The sequence below is a fragment of the Vipera ursinii genome (genome assembly GCF_947247035.1).
Source record: "Vipera ursinii genome assembly, chromosome: 1".
Classification (NCBI taxonomy): domain Eukaryota; kingdom Metazoa; phylum Chordata; class Lepidosauria; order Squamata; family Viperidae; genus Vipera; species Vipera ursinii.
In genome coordinates this window covers 147,367,437-147,381,973 of record NC_139512.1, presented here as the reverse complement: position 1 = coordinate 147,381,973, position 14,537 = coordinate 147,367,437, and positions in this window count along the sequence as shown.

Sequence of the window (14,537 nt, the reverse complement as noted above, 5' to 3'; positions counted from 1 at the left end):
ATGGCAGATAGGAAGTGACTGAAACCTCTTTTTCTCATCAATGTCTATTATGATTGATGGCTCTGTGGTCACATTGAATATGCCCTTTTTAAATAATTCACAATGTCATCATCATAGTACTAGTTTATAACTAGCCTGTTATTTTTACCTTCATTCACTATCCGAAGGTTTGATAAATTAAATACTGTGCATTTTAGTGGGTATTGTCATGTGCTGAAAAGTAAGGTTTCTTGTGTGTGTTTGTGTGTAATCTGAAAGTGCACTCTTTCTCCACACATACACACAACTATACACATGTACTTCATCAGTGCAGATAATGTGCTGAGTGAGGATTTATCAAATGTGCCTTTCTTAGCTGTATGATAAATGCCTAATACATGCAAAATGTGAAATGTTCTTTTCCAGGCCTTGAGTTGGATTATGAAATAGCTTCACAATTATCCATCATGTATTATCAACTAACAAGTGTCTGTTGTGGGAAATGACTTAACAATTTCATGCCTAATGTCGAGGTGATGTATTAATTGTGTGTCTTTAAGATCTTTAAATTGTAGGGTAGGGTATGACAGCTATTATAATCTATACAACTTTTACAGTGAGATTTGTCAAAATATTTCACTGAGAAGAATGAGGAGCTATTCATTTTAATTCTTTGTCTAAGAAATACATGTGATGACAACTTAGCTCTTTGATTTTAGCTGATCGGGAGGGCAGGGAACAGATGTGTGAGACTACGATGCCTAGGATTCTATGTGGCATAAGAGTTCTGGGAATTGTAGTTCTAACACATCTGGAGTGGGGAAGGCTGATGCCTACCTTACCTTACTAGGTTAGGGTACAACATTGATGGACCCTTAAAAAGCCTACAAAATAAGTTATGTTTTTCCTCTGCATTACTTTCAAGATATTATTGTTTTCTGTGTGTGTATTTTATACAGGGAACCCTTATACCAGGGGTGTCAAACTGCTGGCCCACGGGCCAGATGCATCATGGAGAAGCCGTGCCCACCTCAGCTCCGGCAAGGGGGAAAATCGCGATACGTCGTAAAGTGATGAGGTGAGTTTGACACCCCTGCCTTATACTATAAAGGGCAATGGTGTATGCGTCATTCAATTGAGAGAAGACTGAATATCACTTTATACAGTATACTATATAACCAAGAATATGTGGAGGGTATAGTGGGAGGACTCCGCTTATTCCCAAGCATTCAGTAACCATGAGTTTTCCTGAAAGGCAATGTCATGATGGATCTATTCTTTCATTCTGAAAGAATTCTAGAATTCTAGAACATGGTTCTGGATTATTGATTGAAATTTTTATTTCTTTACAGTTTAATTTCTCTTTCTATTATACTTTAATTCTACCAAAACTGAGAGCCAGTTTGGTGTAGCGGTTAAAATGCTGGGGTAGAAACCGGGAGACTCTAAGTTCTAGTCTCAACTTAGACATGAAAATCGATTGGGTGACTTTGGCCAGTCACTCTTTCTCAGCCCAACTCAACTCACAGGGTTGTTATTGTAGGGAAGATAGGAGGAGAAAAGAATATTGATTTATAACTCAAAAAGAAAGGCAGAATAAACATCTACTCCCCCCCCTAAACTCCTAAATAGTTATTTCTTATTAGAAAGGTGACATAAAGAATTAAAGCCATGTTTCATCATCTTGAACTCAATAATTTTGGATTCCAACCTGCAAGATCCTGTTAAACAGTTATATTTAATGGCAGTATTGCCTATAGAGCATAATTAGAAGTTATCAGTGAGCTAAACAGCAGCACATTGATAACATATGGTTATAATTATTTTAATAGTTACTCAGCAAATACAGCAAGCAAAGAATGCTAATTTTAAGTGCTGAACACAAAACATTAAGATACAATGGCACTGCACTTTCCATTTATTTCCTACATGGAAGCCCTTCACAGTTCTGATCAAATTCCAGTCAACTTTAAGTGCCTATACTTTTTTTTCCTGATTTATACATTCACCCATCTTTTACACGTACTATGTAACTTACACGGGTATTAACAGGAGCTTGCTGCTATTGGCCGAATGAGGAAAGCATTGACACAACATCACATCACTGTTTCTGGCTCTTTTGTATGTATGTACAGAAAAGTGCATTGCCACACAACAAAGCCTGCTTTCTTCAGACTGTCCCCATCAAAGATGCAATTGATATATCCAACCATCCGTTGTTAATGACCTTTTCCTTAGGTTGTTTTAGCTCATTGTTGTTTCAGTTGTTTTCAATATGTTCCATTGTGGTTGTCTTTTCAATAGTATTTCAAAACTAAAATATAAATGGGGTTAGTTGATTATCAGTCTGCATCCTCCCCTTCTAGGAAGCATCCTCTGATAACCTAAGGAACCGAATGATGATGAAGTGTACTGATAAGCTGGACATCAAAAATACATAGAAGACCAAAAGGAAGGTCTCTGTGCTTAGCTCACCCAGCCAAAGGAGCCACTGGACTGAATCAAGGGCAGAAAATGCTGGATAATCAGCATGGAAGAACACTGCATCCATAGGTCAACGGGACAACAGGACATTTTGCCATTTTTAGAAGGACTGTTGATGGCATGAAGTGGTGGACAATTGATTTCTTCAATAGGAGGGGTGGTTAGTACTTCTCTCCACATTATCCTCCCTTCAAAACACAAAGGATGTATTATACTTACATATCTGCACAATATCATGTGGTCTCTGGCCACTCAGAAAGCAGAGCTACTCCACCACCAAAACAGTCCCAACTCTTGCTCCTGAGTAATTGGTAGTTTTAGAACTGTGGCCTCCCCTTGGCAGGAATTCCTGCTTCCTCTGACCCCCCATCTCGAAATCCCCTGTCAAAACAGAAGTAAAGGCACTATGCAACCTTGGTTTTTTATGGAAGATCGACTTTTTCCTTTCACAACAGTGGCAACCTTGAATATTTTTTCTTGAAAATGTAAAGAATAAGAAGAAGGCAAGCTGAAAAATAAGGCGGGGGGGAGACGAGGTGAGGGTCAGGGGGCTGGTTGCTTCCTGGATTTGGTGCTGGCTGGAGAAAGTGGTGACTAGCACAAAAGGAGAGCTTATGTCTTACAGGGAAGTAGATAAAGCTGGTGGCCATTTGGATGATGTAATCTTGGAGAAGTCAGGACCAGCTCAGTTAGTTGGCAGACTGAGGCAGCTGCTCTCCTGATGGCTAAAATATGAATGCAGTTATATATGCCGTAATACTATGCACTACACTGCTCTTCAATGCAGATACAATATTTCTGTTAATGCTGAAATGCATTTTCACTTTTGTGAACTATGTTGTAACTCCATTCCACTTTCAGCAGAACCTAACTTTAGAATTGTCCTTCCATTCATCAGAAATTATTTATTTTCATTCCTGAAAATATGTGAACAATTATATCAACTGTTCCTAATTTAATTTAAATTCAATTAGTATACATTTGATTACATTTAGCCTTTTGGTCTTGACCCTGTTTATTTTTCAGAGGATAGGGTCAGTCAGCATTTCGGCTTTGGCTTCAATCAAATGCAACGTTTGGCAGAATTGTATAGCCTGCATCCATTTTGTCCCTTTCTGGGAACAGGGATTGCTCTTTCTGAAATACCGTATGAAAAAACCATTCACGAAGAATGAATCATAAGCCACTTTTATGGGATAGTTTATTATTTAAGCCAGCTCTGAATGGACAAAACATATTGCTTAGACTGCAGTTGTGGAAAAATCATCCTCTGTTTCTGAAGCACAAAACCCTGTTATGTAACAAACTGCTAGCACCATGGGGCTGTCAGAATAATAATGATGTGCAAGGGTTTATGCAGCCATCCTGCATCGATGCCGGCAAGCGGGACTCACCTCTTCACATCATATGGCGAAAGCTGTGTAGCAGCGAACAAATTTATAAGAAGTGCCTGTTCATTGCATGCCTCACTGCAGACCGATACCCTTAACAGAAACAGAAGACGGAATGCAAAGGATATTTGCATGTAGCTTATGACTTGGCTTATACCCTGTGCCACCTTCTAACCTTCAGTCATCTGTAGAGCATATGCTAAAAGGATTATAGGTAGTCCTCGACTTATGACCATAAATGGCCACAGAATTTCAATTGCTAAGCAAGGCAGTTGTTAAAGTGAATCATGCAGTTGTTAAGCAAATCTGGCTTCCCCCTTTGATTGTTGGAAGCCTGTGGGAAAGCTGGCTGGGAAAATTGCAAGTGGCAATCACATGACCCTGAGACACTGCAACCATCATAAGTACATGTCAGTTGCCAAGCACCCTAATTTTGATCATCTGACCATGGAGTTGTTGCCATGGTCATAAGGGCAAGGACCAGTTGTAAGCAGTGGTGGGATTCAGATATGTGAACAACTGGTTCTCTGCGTGGATGCCGCTTCTGGAAGTCCATTCTGGGCCTGGACAACAAAACATTAGCTACCAGTTCTGCTGAAGTGATGTGAATTGGCTGAATCCCATCACTGGTTGTAAGTCAATTTTCCCTTGCCATTGTAACTTCAAACAGTTGCTAAATGTAAAAGATTGTAAATCGAGAACCATTAGTATAGAGGACTAATCTATCCTCACTTTCATAGAAGCTGTCTCTTTACAGCAAAAGTGGACCTTTCAGTGACATACTGGAGCCATACCCCAAAAGCTAGGTGGAGGGAGGGATGTTGCTCATTGAACAGAAGTTCTCTCTTGACCTATCTTTCTGCCTGGCATTCTTTACTAGAGAAGCTGAACATATTACAGACCATGTGCTCTTGTCTACTGCTTTCAGCCACAATTTCTGGTCTCAGGAACCCATCACCTGACTTCCTTTTTGGATATCCTTTACCCCATTCTAAAGTTGGGTTCTATTATAAGTGGAATGGACTGGGAATAAAACACACTGCATAAACAGTTTTCTTTATTTACATAAAAGTGTGGCAGCCCACTTTGGAAGGTCTGTGTGTGAGACCCAAGCCTTTTGAAAGGCATATCTGTATGCATTTATGGGGCTTTAAACTGTGCACTCTACTTTTACACTGCCCTTAAGTAGAATTGACCTCAGGAACTAAGAAATCTATTGCTCAGTGCAATGATGGGGAAAAAAAAGACATACAATTGATGATGTCACAACATGAACCCTCCCCTTTTGTACTTGTCTACCAATTTTAGGTGCAAGCATGTCAGTCACGGTTTACATCAGGTCTTCTTGATGCCTATTTCATTACTTCTCCCCCCCCCGCCCCCAGATAACTATGGCCCAGAATCCAGCTGCTTAAAGATTCCTATAATAATAATCCTTCCAAAAACTGTAATGAAATCTTTCTAAATTCATAAGATTGTCTGCAAGAATGGAACAACAGTTTTTAAAGGTGAACCCTCAGTTACCATTTGGCAGCCTGATTAAGTTTTTTTTTTTAAGTTCCATATTCTTTGCAGCTCTAGTTATTTTGAGAGGCTCCATGTAATGTACACACACACACACACACACACAGAGAGAGAGAGAGAGAGAGAGAGAGAGAGAGAGAGAGAGAGAGAGAGAGAGTGAGAGAGAGAGGTTATATAGATCTGAGTTGCAAAGACCCCAACATATGCCTAGGTTCCCTGTGCCAGAACCTCCCAGATCCACAAAGCCCTGTGAGACGTGGTTTTTAAGACTCTTGTTATCCCTCTCCCACCCCACCACATTCACAACCTTGGTCAGAAAATTTGTTGACATCTTAGCTCATGGGGGGGGGGGGAAATCACCTCCCCACCACCAAAATCCTTAGGCAGTAATTGAATAACATGGCAATAGCATTTAGGATTATATACTGTCCTGTGGCACTTTATAGCACTCTGGGAGATTTACATTGTGAAGCATTATTTGCATATTGCCTGCAACAATCTGGGTCCTCATTTTCCCAACCTCAGAGAGACGGAAGGCTGAGTCAACGCTGAGCCCCATCAGGATCAAACTCCAGGCTGTGGGCAGGGTTTGCCTACAATACTGCATTCTAACCACTGAGCCACCAGGGGACCAGTAAGACATTAATAATAATAATAATAATAATAATAATAATAATAATAATAATAATAATAATAATAATAATAATAATAATAATAAAAAAAAAGCTAGTATTCCAGATTTTTCAAGCAACACTATGGAGTTTACTTTGGATTAAGAACTGTATTGTGACATGTGTCTTAAGTTAACAAATTATTTGTTATGTTTATGTCAGCAACTCCTACATTGATGGAGAACATTTTACCAGTTCAAATCACTGTAAGTTTTCTTCAAATTCAGACCCACAGAATTCACATGGGGCAGAAATTGTACCCGTCTTGGGATTCTAAAGCAATTGTATTCTTTTCAGTTATAATTTGCATGCTTAATATTTTCAAATAATTTTCATTCCCCTTCTAAAGATATTTTAAAATTTTCACAAATCTGCTCTGACCAAATTCAAGAGATACACTATTTTTATTGGACTAGGTTGCTTTTGCCTGCTACATAGTTGCTAAAGCTGAGATTCCTGGTGAAAAAATGTGGGAATCCTTACGTATTTAGTGCAGATCCCGAAATCTTTAAAAGTGAGGGAGTCAAAGGTTTTCATATGGAGGAACAAATCTATCCTTTTTTACTTTCTTGTGCATTTGATCTTTTTTTAAAAAAATCTGGAATTATTTCTGTCCAATTTAGATGACAATTTGCAAATTTCATCATTAGGACAAGTCACACAGAACTATTGCAAAGACCCAGTTCGCTGCAAATCAAAACAATATTTTCCTGGTACAAAATATGATGATCCCTTTAATTTCCTCTTGTCCGTTTGGTAAAAGTCAATTATATATGCCCACAATTTATCTAGCCTCAACTTTCTAGCCTCATGAGATCACTCAAGATGTTACTTTATGCTCATAGTACAATAGAAATTTGCAAAATTGGGTTAAATGAGAAAACTATGGTTAATTTAACCACAAGTAAATCTATTGTATAACTTAGCTGGTAAATTAAAGTCCTTGTTGTAGTTGTTGAGTTTCTGGCAAGCCCATAGTCTAAAAAGGGAGGAGAGAATTAGATTTCATGGCATTCCATACATGGGTGAATAAATTTGTTTTAATGGCTGTTGATGAATATAGTTTTCATCTTTTATAGTTGAAGACTTAGAGCCTAATGATGAATGCTGTTTTCATCCTTTATAGGTGAAGATTCCAACCTGAGGAAAAAAATCTACATAATCTACATACATCCATGTATTATTTATTACAAGGTATTTTATAGCATGATTGTAGCAACCCTACTCTGATGCATTCCAATTATCCACTGACCAAATATTCTGCAACAACTGGTGACAGAGTTAATACGAATGAAACTGTCCATTAGAAAAGCCCTGAAATGGGTTCCAGTAACAATATTGGATGATGTCAAATCCTTTGAAATGTGATGAGAGTCACAGACTGGCCTTCACATAAACACTCTATTAGTAGGTGATGGTTGATGTCAAAAGGACTTAGGATTTGTAGTTGAATCTCAGAATCTTCACACTGATCTCCAGTGTACCCAGTGCATACGAAGCAATATGCTGACTTTGTTTAGGAAAAAAAAGCATTAAATATGCTGTTGTTCCTCCTCTTTTTCTTTCTTTCTTTCTTTCTTTCTTTCTTTCTTTCTTTCTTTCTTTCTTTCTTTCTTTTTCTTTCTTCCTTCCTTTCTTTCTTTCTTTCCTCTCTCTCTCCCTATACATATACACTCCAAAGTCAATGAAACAATTTGTAGTGTCTGAATGGAAGTCTTTAGTTTATGAAAATTATAATTATTTTGATTATTATTATTATTATTATTATTGTCCCCAGGCAGCTTGAAATGTTGCAAAACTCTGCAGGTGTATGCTGGTATAACAAAACCAATGAACAGATGGTGGAAGGTACCAGGCCAGCTCAAGGGATTAAATGCAAGGCTTTTGAAATTTAAAATTAAAGCTAGTTGATCTTGGGGGGAAAATGCTTGCCAAAAAAGCCTGCTGGGGAAAAAAAAAGGAAAGGGGGAATAGAGAAGTTCTTCTTCTTCTCAAGACAAGCTGATTCGGATTTCTCTCTTCTACACACACACCCATTTAAAGTCCTTGATTGGTAGAAAACAAAAGTGATCTAGCCAAATAAATGTAATCAACAGTTTGGCTTGTGATTGTCTGTATTTTTCTCCCTTTTCCCCAATAGGTATGAACCACAACCTTTCATTCTTTAAATGGTTTGGACAGATAAAGCTACCTTGTTTTTGTGGGGTCTACTAATAGAATATTACACAGGTTTACCATCTAGTTATTCACATTTCAATGGAATCTAAACTCTGGCTGCTAAAATTTGCATTAAAGATGAAGGACAGTTGAAGCTGCCTATTTTCCCTACGAATCTCATTCCACTGGATGTGTAGTTATATTTTAACAATATGACACAGATTGCATAGCCAGCTTTGGTTTACCTTTTCATATGTAACATGTAATCAAGTTCTGAATTTTTTGGTTATCCATACTAGACATTTCACAACTCAGAGCTTTGCATGGTTACACAAGAGTAAAAATACAGAATGTGGTTAAGCTTGCTTACAACACATCTTCCCAAAAATTGAGCCTTAGATGATTAGGTGTCTAAACCTATGCAGGTTCACCAACCTTTTCTCCCGATACTTTCTTCTCTTAGAAAACAGATGTATGCATGCCATTATACCTGACCTCTTCTCCCTTAACCTCAGGTACTGTGAAGGATGCTATCCATCGTCCACTGCTAAAAGAAGATTCAGGGTCCACTTAAGCTATGTTTTGTGTTGCACAATGGAGAAGGAGATGTCCTCTCATATTTTGCCTCAGCAGCAAAATGAGCTAATCCTGATCTGTGTGATCTGAAATGAAAGAAATGAAGTGGCCGTATAATAAAATTACAGAGAAAACATTCTCCAGCGCTTCTTTTCTCAAAATAGCAAATTAATATTAAGATCATTGGGACATGTCTTCATTAAGTGGGCTTGATTAGAAGTGCTGCATATATTCTAGTTTTTGAGGCACATCCATTCATTTTCCTCCAAAGTCAACCATTTCCTCTCACAATCTTTACAATTCCCCCCCGCCCTAAATTGTGAAGTAAATTAGTTTTGGAATAACCATCATAACCCAGGGACTTTATGTTCCAAATGTCACCTTTATGTCAGGAGCATTGTGACCTGTTCATGGAGCTATTTCAATTTCTCACCTACACTGACCATTGTTTTGTACATTTTCCTCCCTATATTATTTTTACAGTTATTCTTAATTGGGAGCCTGATGGGAGCATTTAAGCTTACAATGAAGAAAAAAGCCCACTGGGTGGAAAAGCAGCAATCTCAGAAGCTTTGATGGCCTTGTTGGCCAGAATTTGTAGCTCTGCTGACCTGTTTGCTTACAGCACTATTTAAAATAGAAATGGCTAGTGGTATTGTGTTGTTTGCTAGAGCCCTTGTTAATACATTCAATAACCTATTAATCACAACTTTATAGTCATATGCAAAATGTGCCCCCGAGAACAATTTAAATAACTTACTCCAGGTGCTTTATTTATTTCCTTTCCTTTCCTCTTCCACATCATAAACAACATGTTCGTTAACATCAACAAGAGAAAGTTTAAGACAACAAACCAAGCATTCATTGTTTCACCACATATTCAGATTTCAAGATAGTTATGGATGTAGCTGTTGTCTAGGAAAAAATAAAATCTCAGCTCCTGCTAATAGTTCGGGAAATAAATGAGCAAAACTACTGTCCACCAAAACCTTTGTGGAAGGATATAATTTGATTGCAACTTGGAATGGGAGAAAAGAAAATCTTATTTCCATAAATGAATGGCTGCCTTTCGTTCATTCATCATTATTTGACTTTGGGCTAAGGAGATTTCTAAAACTACCTTAATTAGTTATGTTAACTGTGAGGGAAAACTTGAACAAATGTCTTCAATCCAAACCTGAATCCCTTCAACACAAGACAAATGACTGCAGACGATTTAGTTGGCAGATCTGATTGGCAAGTTAAAGAAAAAAAATTAAGAAGAATAAAATGGAATAGCATCAATAACTACGGGCTAAATTATATTTTGATCTGAGGCCTTCACTCTGTGCTTTTTATTTAACGATTGTAAATACAAGTGTTTGCTATCACAGCAAACTCTGTATAAATGTGCATCTTCTTTCTGTGCCAGCTTTCTTCTCTGAAATAACGCACAGAGTTCTACGTTGAGGCTATTGCTTCAGTTCTTCATTTTCTTACTGGTATCTTCATTCATAAGTAATATCGTGGTTTTGCTATTCTCAAACAGACCCTTACAACAGTTGATCTTTTTTTGTGAGCATGTACCAAGGAGCCAGATCTTTAGGAGGCCAGATCCTGAAGCTAAAACTCAAATACTTTGGCCACCTAATGAGAAGGAAGGACTCATGGGAGAAGATTGAGGGCAATAGAAGAAGGGGACGACAGAGGATGAGGTGGCTGGATGGAGTCACTGAAGCAGTAGGCGTGAGCCTAAACGGACTCCAGAAGATGGTAGAGGACAGGAAGGCCTGGAGGAACGTTGTCCATGGGGTCACGATGGGTCGGACACGACTTTGCAGCTAACAACACCAAGGAGCCAAGTGTTGCTTCATTTCAGGCCTCTGAATAGCAACTGGATGGAGGATATCTAAGCAGAGGAAATGAAAAGAAAAAGCCAAAGTGCTTTCACAGGCCAATCAGTGTCAAGGATGCTCTGTGATTTGTTTATAGTTCTCTAATAAGGTTGCTGCTTCATGTTGCATTTGTGTTCCTGAAAGCACCAAGTGACTTTGGAAACTAAGCTGCCTGGAAGCAGCAGGTGAAGAACTGCAGGATGCAATGCAGGCATTGCAAGGAAGGCCCAATAATAAGCAAACTAGGCAGTTGTGTTTTTTTTCTGGTTACAAACTTTTACTGGCTCTGTTTTCCATTTTCCATTCATTAACTACCTCTGCATTAATTCAAGCTACCTACACTTTTCCATCTTCATTCTTTATTCTTTCTTTAATCCTTTCCTAATAAGAATAACTAGCCCGGACTACAGGTTAATTGGTGCCCCCCCTCCCTCCCCCCCAAAAAAGTCACCCAGTGGGAGTTTCTCAATTGAGACTGGATTGAATCTGGTCTCTCCGAGTCTTAGTTCAGCACTTTTTTGGCCCTGAATTTTCTTCCAATTCTATTCACAACTCCCTGTGCCCTCACACTTAAATTATGCCTGAAGCCTCTTCTTAGCCTTTACCTTAGGCCCCTTTTGTGTCTCTTAATGATGACAAAATGTTTATTTTAACTTAAAACACTATAAACTGTTGCTGTTGCTATTGTTAGTAACAGCAACAATACAACCATTCAACAATACAAGAACTAATATACCGGTAAGTGACTGCTATTATAGTCATATATAGTATTGTGGTTCAAAAGGTGTTGTCTTCCTGCATATTTCCCTTTTAAACTGGTAAATTATGAATACTTAACTAGGAAATGTAAACCAGCAAGAAATAATAGAAATTTCACATGCATTAAAATATGCCTGTAAAAGCAGAAGAAATGGGGCAGAGATCTTGCTAATCAGAAAATCTAGCGATTCTGCTTAATAGCAGTAGGATTATTAGTTTTATTCACCCCCCTTTTTTTCCCTCAGGGATTGTTAGGGTTAACGGAAGAAAGGTTATTTTCTCATTTTCTCCTGTATTTGACATTACTGTATATATTATGTACACAGTGCATAAGACTACAGCATATGAGAGTATTCATTGCATATAAGAGAGAAATAATGTTTACCATCTCAATGGGAATTTCAGATGGAAAACTGACATTATTTGCAAAATCCAAATCTCATAAATTTTACCACGATTTGTGCATTGCTATAATTTGCATTGCTGTGATGGAGTTACTACTGAAATATCCCAGTAGTGAGAAATCTAGCTAAGATGTCAAAGTACCACACTAAAACTAAACAACTTCCTATTTGGCAAAATGTTTTTAATTTGTTTTTATTAATCTTTAATATGTTCCCAGCTTCCCTGCTATTAAGGTGGATTTTTGTTTCATTTTGTTTTGTTACAAAGGGTTTCTGTTTGCGGTTACATTTTATCCCATTGCAAGGATTATATTTTATGTAATCCTATGAAATGATACTGTCACTAATTTGAAAATTGCTAGGGAGTTAATGTTTAAGACTATAATTACTTTCCACCGTTAATACCTTGCTTTCCATTTTAGTTCATCAGATTCTTACAATAGCTTTGCAAAGAGGTGTGAGAATGGAGATAATAAGAGCTTTTTAATGTAATGCTCTGGAATATTAATATCTAGCTCTAGCTAGTGTGTGTATGTGTGTAAGTGTGTGTGTGTGTATATTTATGTGTGTGTGTGTGTGTGTGTGTGTGTATGATTTGCAATATGAGACTTGGGAAAACTAAATTACAAATTTAGCACACCAAGGCCTAATTTGCTGGGAAGAATGCAAAGATGCAAAGAATTGGTTCTTTAAAGCTCTAGAGGAATACAGTACATTCGTCAGCTTTGAGTGGGTATCATTGTGTTTATAACAGAGTGGAGGCACCATGCAATTTTGCTCTTGAAATTGGTTTATATAGATGACTGGTTGCTGTGAAGTGTATGTCAGAGTTTCATGCAGCTGTTATGAAGTAGCACAATTGTCATTCCTTCTTACATGGTTGTTGAGAAGAGCCTGGGAGCCCAGCTCACTCAGCTGTTGAATAGATAACCCAACACAGTTAACGTGGCATACATTGTAAAGAATTACATGCCTGCTACAATGAGCTTTGGGCCTTTGGTCTAGATAATAATCCTGGTGGGTGTACCACGTGTAGCGGCTGTCTGATCACTCCGATACGACTGATGAAACATAAAGAAAAATGTCAGTTGACTCAAAGAAAAATGCTGCTGCAAGTTTGTTTAAGGTTCACGGTAAACGGTACAAGGTGTTGTTTTTTTTAAAAAAATTTAACCCTGGCTCTACTGAAAGCTGAGTTGACAGGCTCAATGCATAAGTAAGTCAAGGATAGAATTCCTTTAAAGATTGGCAGCATTTTTTTTCAACTGCTATGTCAAAAGCACTGACCAGTTTGCCCGATTGCAGCAGCCTTGTCTCAGCAAACCGAGTCTTGTGTCAGTCTTAAAAGGCTAACGGTTGCAACTTCCTGACAGTTACAAAGTGGAATAAGAAGTGTGATAATGTGAACTAAAGCTGAGCAATCTGTAATTAAATATAATTGCAATTTTAATAAATGACTCCATGCTGTTACAAGTTCCAGCAAGTTTTGCAGATGGAGATAATTAAGAAGGTGGAGAAATCCTGCAGATCCAGACTTCTGGAATTTCTTCCAATCACTGCACTGGTTCCAGTCTGTTTCAAGTGAGCAGAGAGGGTGTGTGTGGCTTAGAATGGAGCAATTTGTAGCATTCTGAGACACTGTCCAAATACTTTTCCTACAGGCAAGAATTGGGGGATTTTTTCCCCAGGAATATTTTTCTCTACAGCCCCAAGTCAGTTCTGGGCCATTTTAATTGCTGCCTTTTCTTGTTGTTGTTAGTTTCTACTTTCACCCCAAATTTGGTCTGGTTCTGTTCAGTTTTTAGCAAGTTACCATGCTGAGGGAGAAACAGACATGAAACAAGGCCATTGCCCAATTTATTTTCAACAGTCTCTTAGGGCAGAATAACAAATTGGAGAAAGCATGCAGAAGAAGTGTTTGGAATTATTGCCAATCGCTTCGGCAGCAGGGACCACAGAAGGCATCTTCGTTTTTTGTCTGCATAATGAAGTAAACATGTTGCATCTGCATGCATGCATGTTGCTTTTCTGTCTATCTTTGGGTGGGTCTAATCAGGATGGATGCACATGTATTATCTCTGAGTGCTAGTGAGAACATCTAATCAGGGATATAACCTCAGGGAAAGATTCATTTAAAAGTTCCTCTGTCCCTAGCGGGGAACTTTAGTAATTATTTTTAGATTGTAGTCTTAATAATGTCCAATCACAATCACTAACGAATGTCTAATGTACATGCATATTGTGAAGAGAGGTGTCCGCTTGAATTTAGGCATAGAAATGGCAAAGTTTTGCTTTGCTTTCAGTGTTGATGAAATAAAAGTAGAGACATTTTTATTTCATATTTCTGCTTGTTAACAAATATTGGGGAAAAAAGACTTAACAGGACTTTGAAGGCTCTAATGTTAAAAGGAATGGAATGGTTCACAATGACGTTTAGCTTTTAATAACATAGATCTAAAAGGCTCTGGAGAGGATTGTATCTTGTATTCCCATTAATAAAAATCAGAAAACTTCTCTGCCTTGGGGGGGGGGGAATAGAGGAGGAGGAGGAGAAAGAGGAAGAGGAGGAAGAATTGGTGTTTCCTCTGGAAGAAACTGTAACAATCACTTCCACAGTTGAAAGAGCACCATGGATCTAAAACATGTAATTAGGTGATTACTCAATTATATCGTTGGCAGTGAATGGAAATAGTCATTGTCTGCTCTAGTTTATAAAAG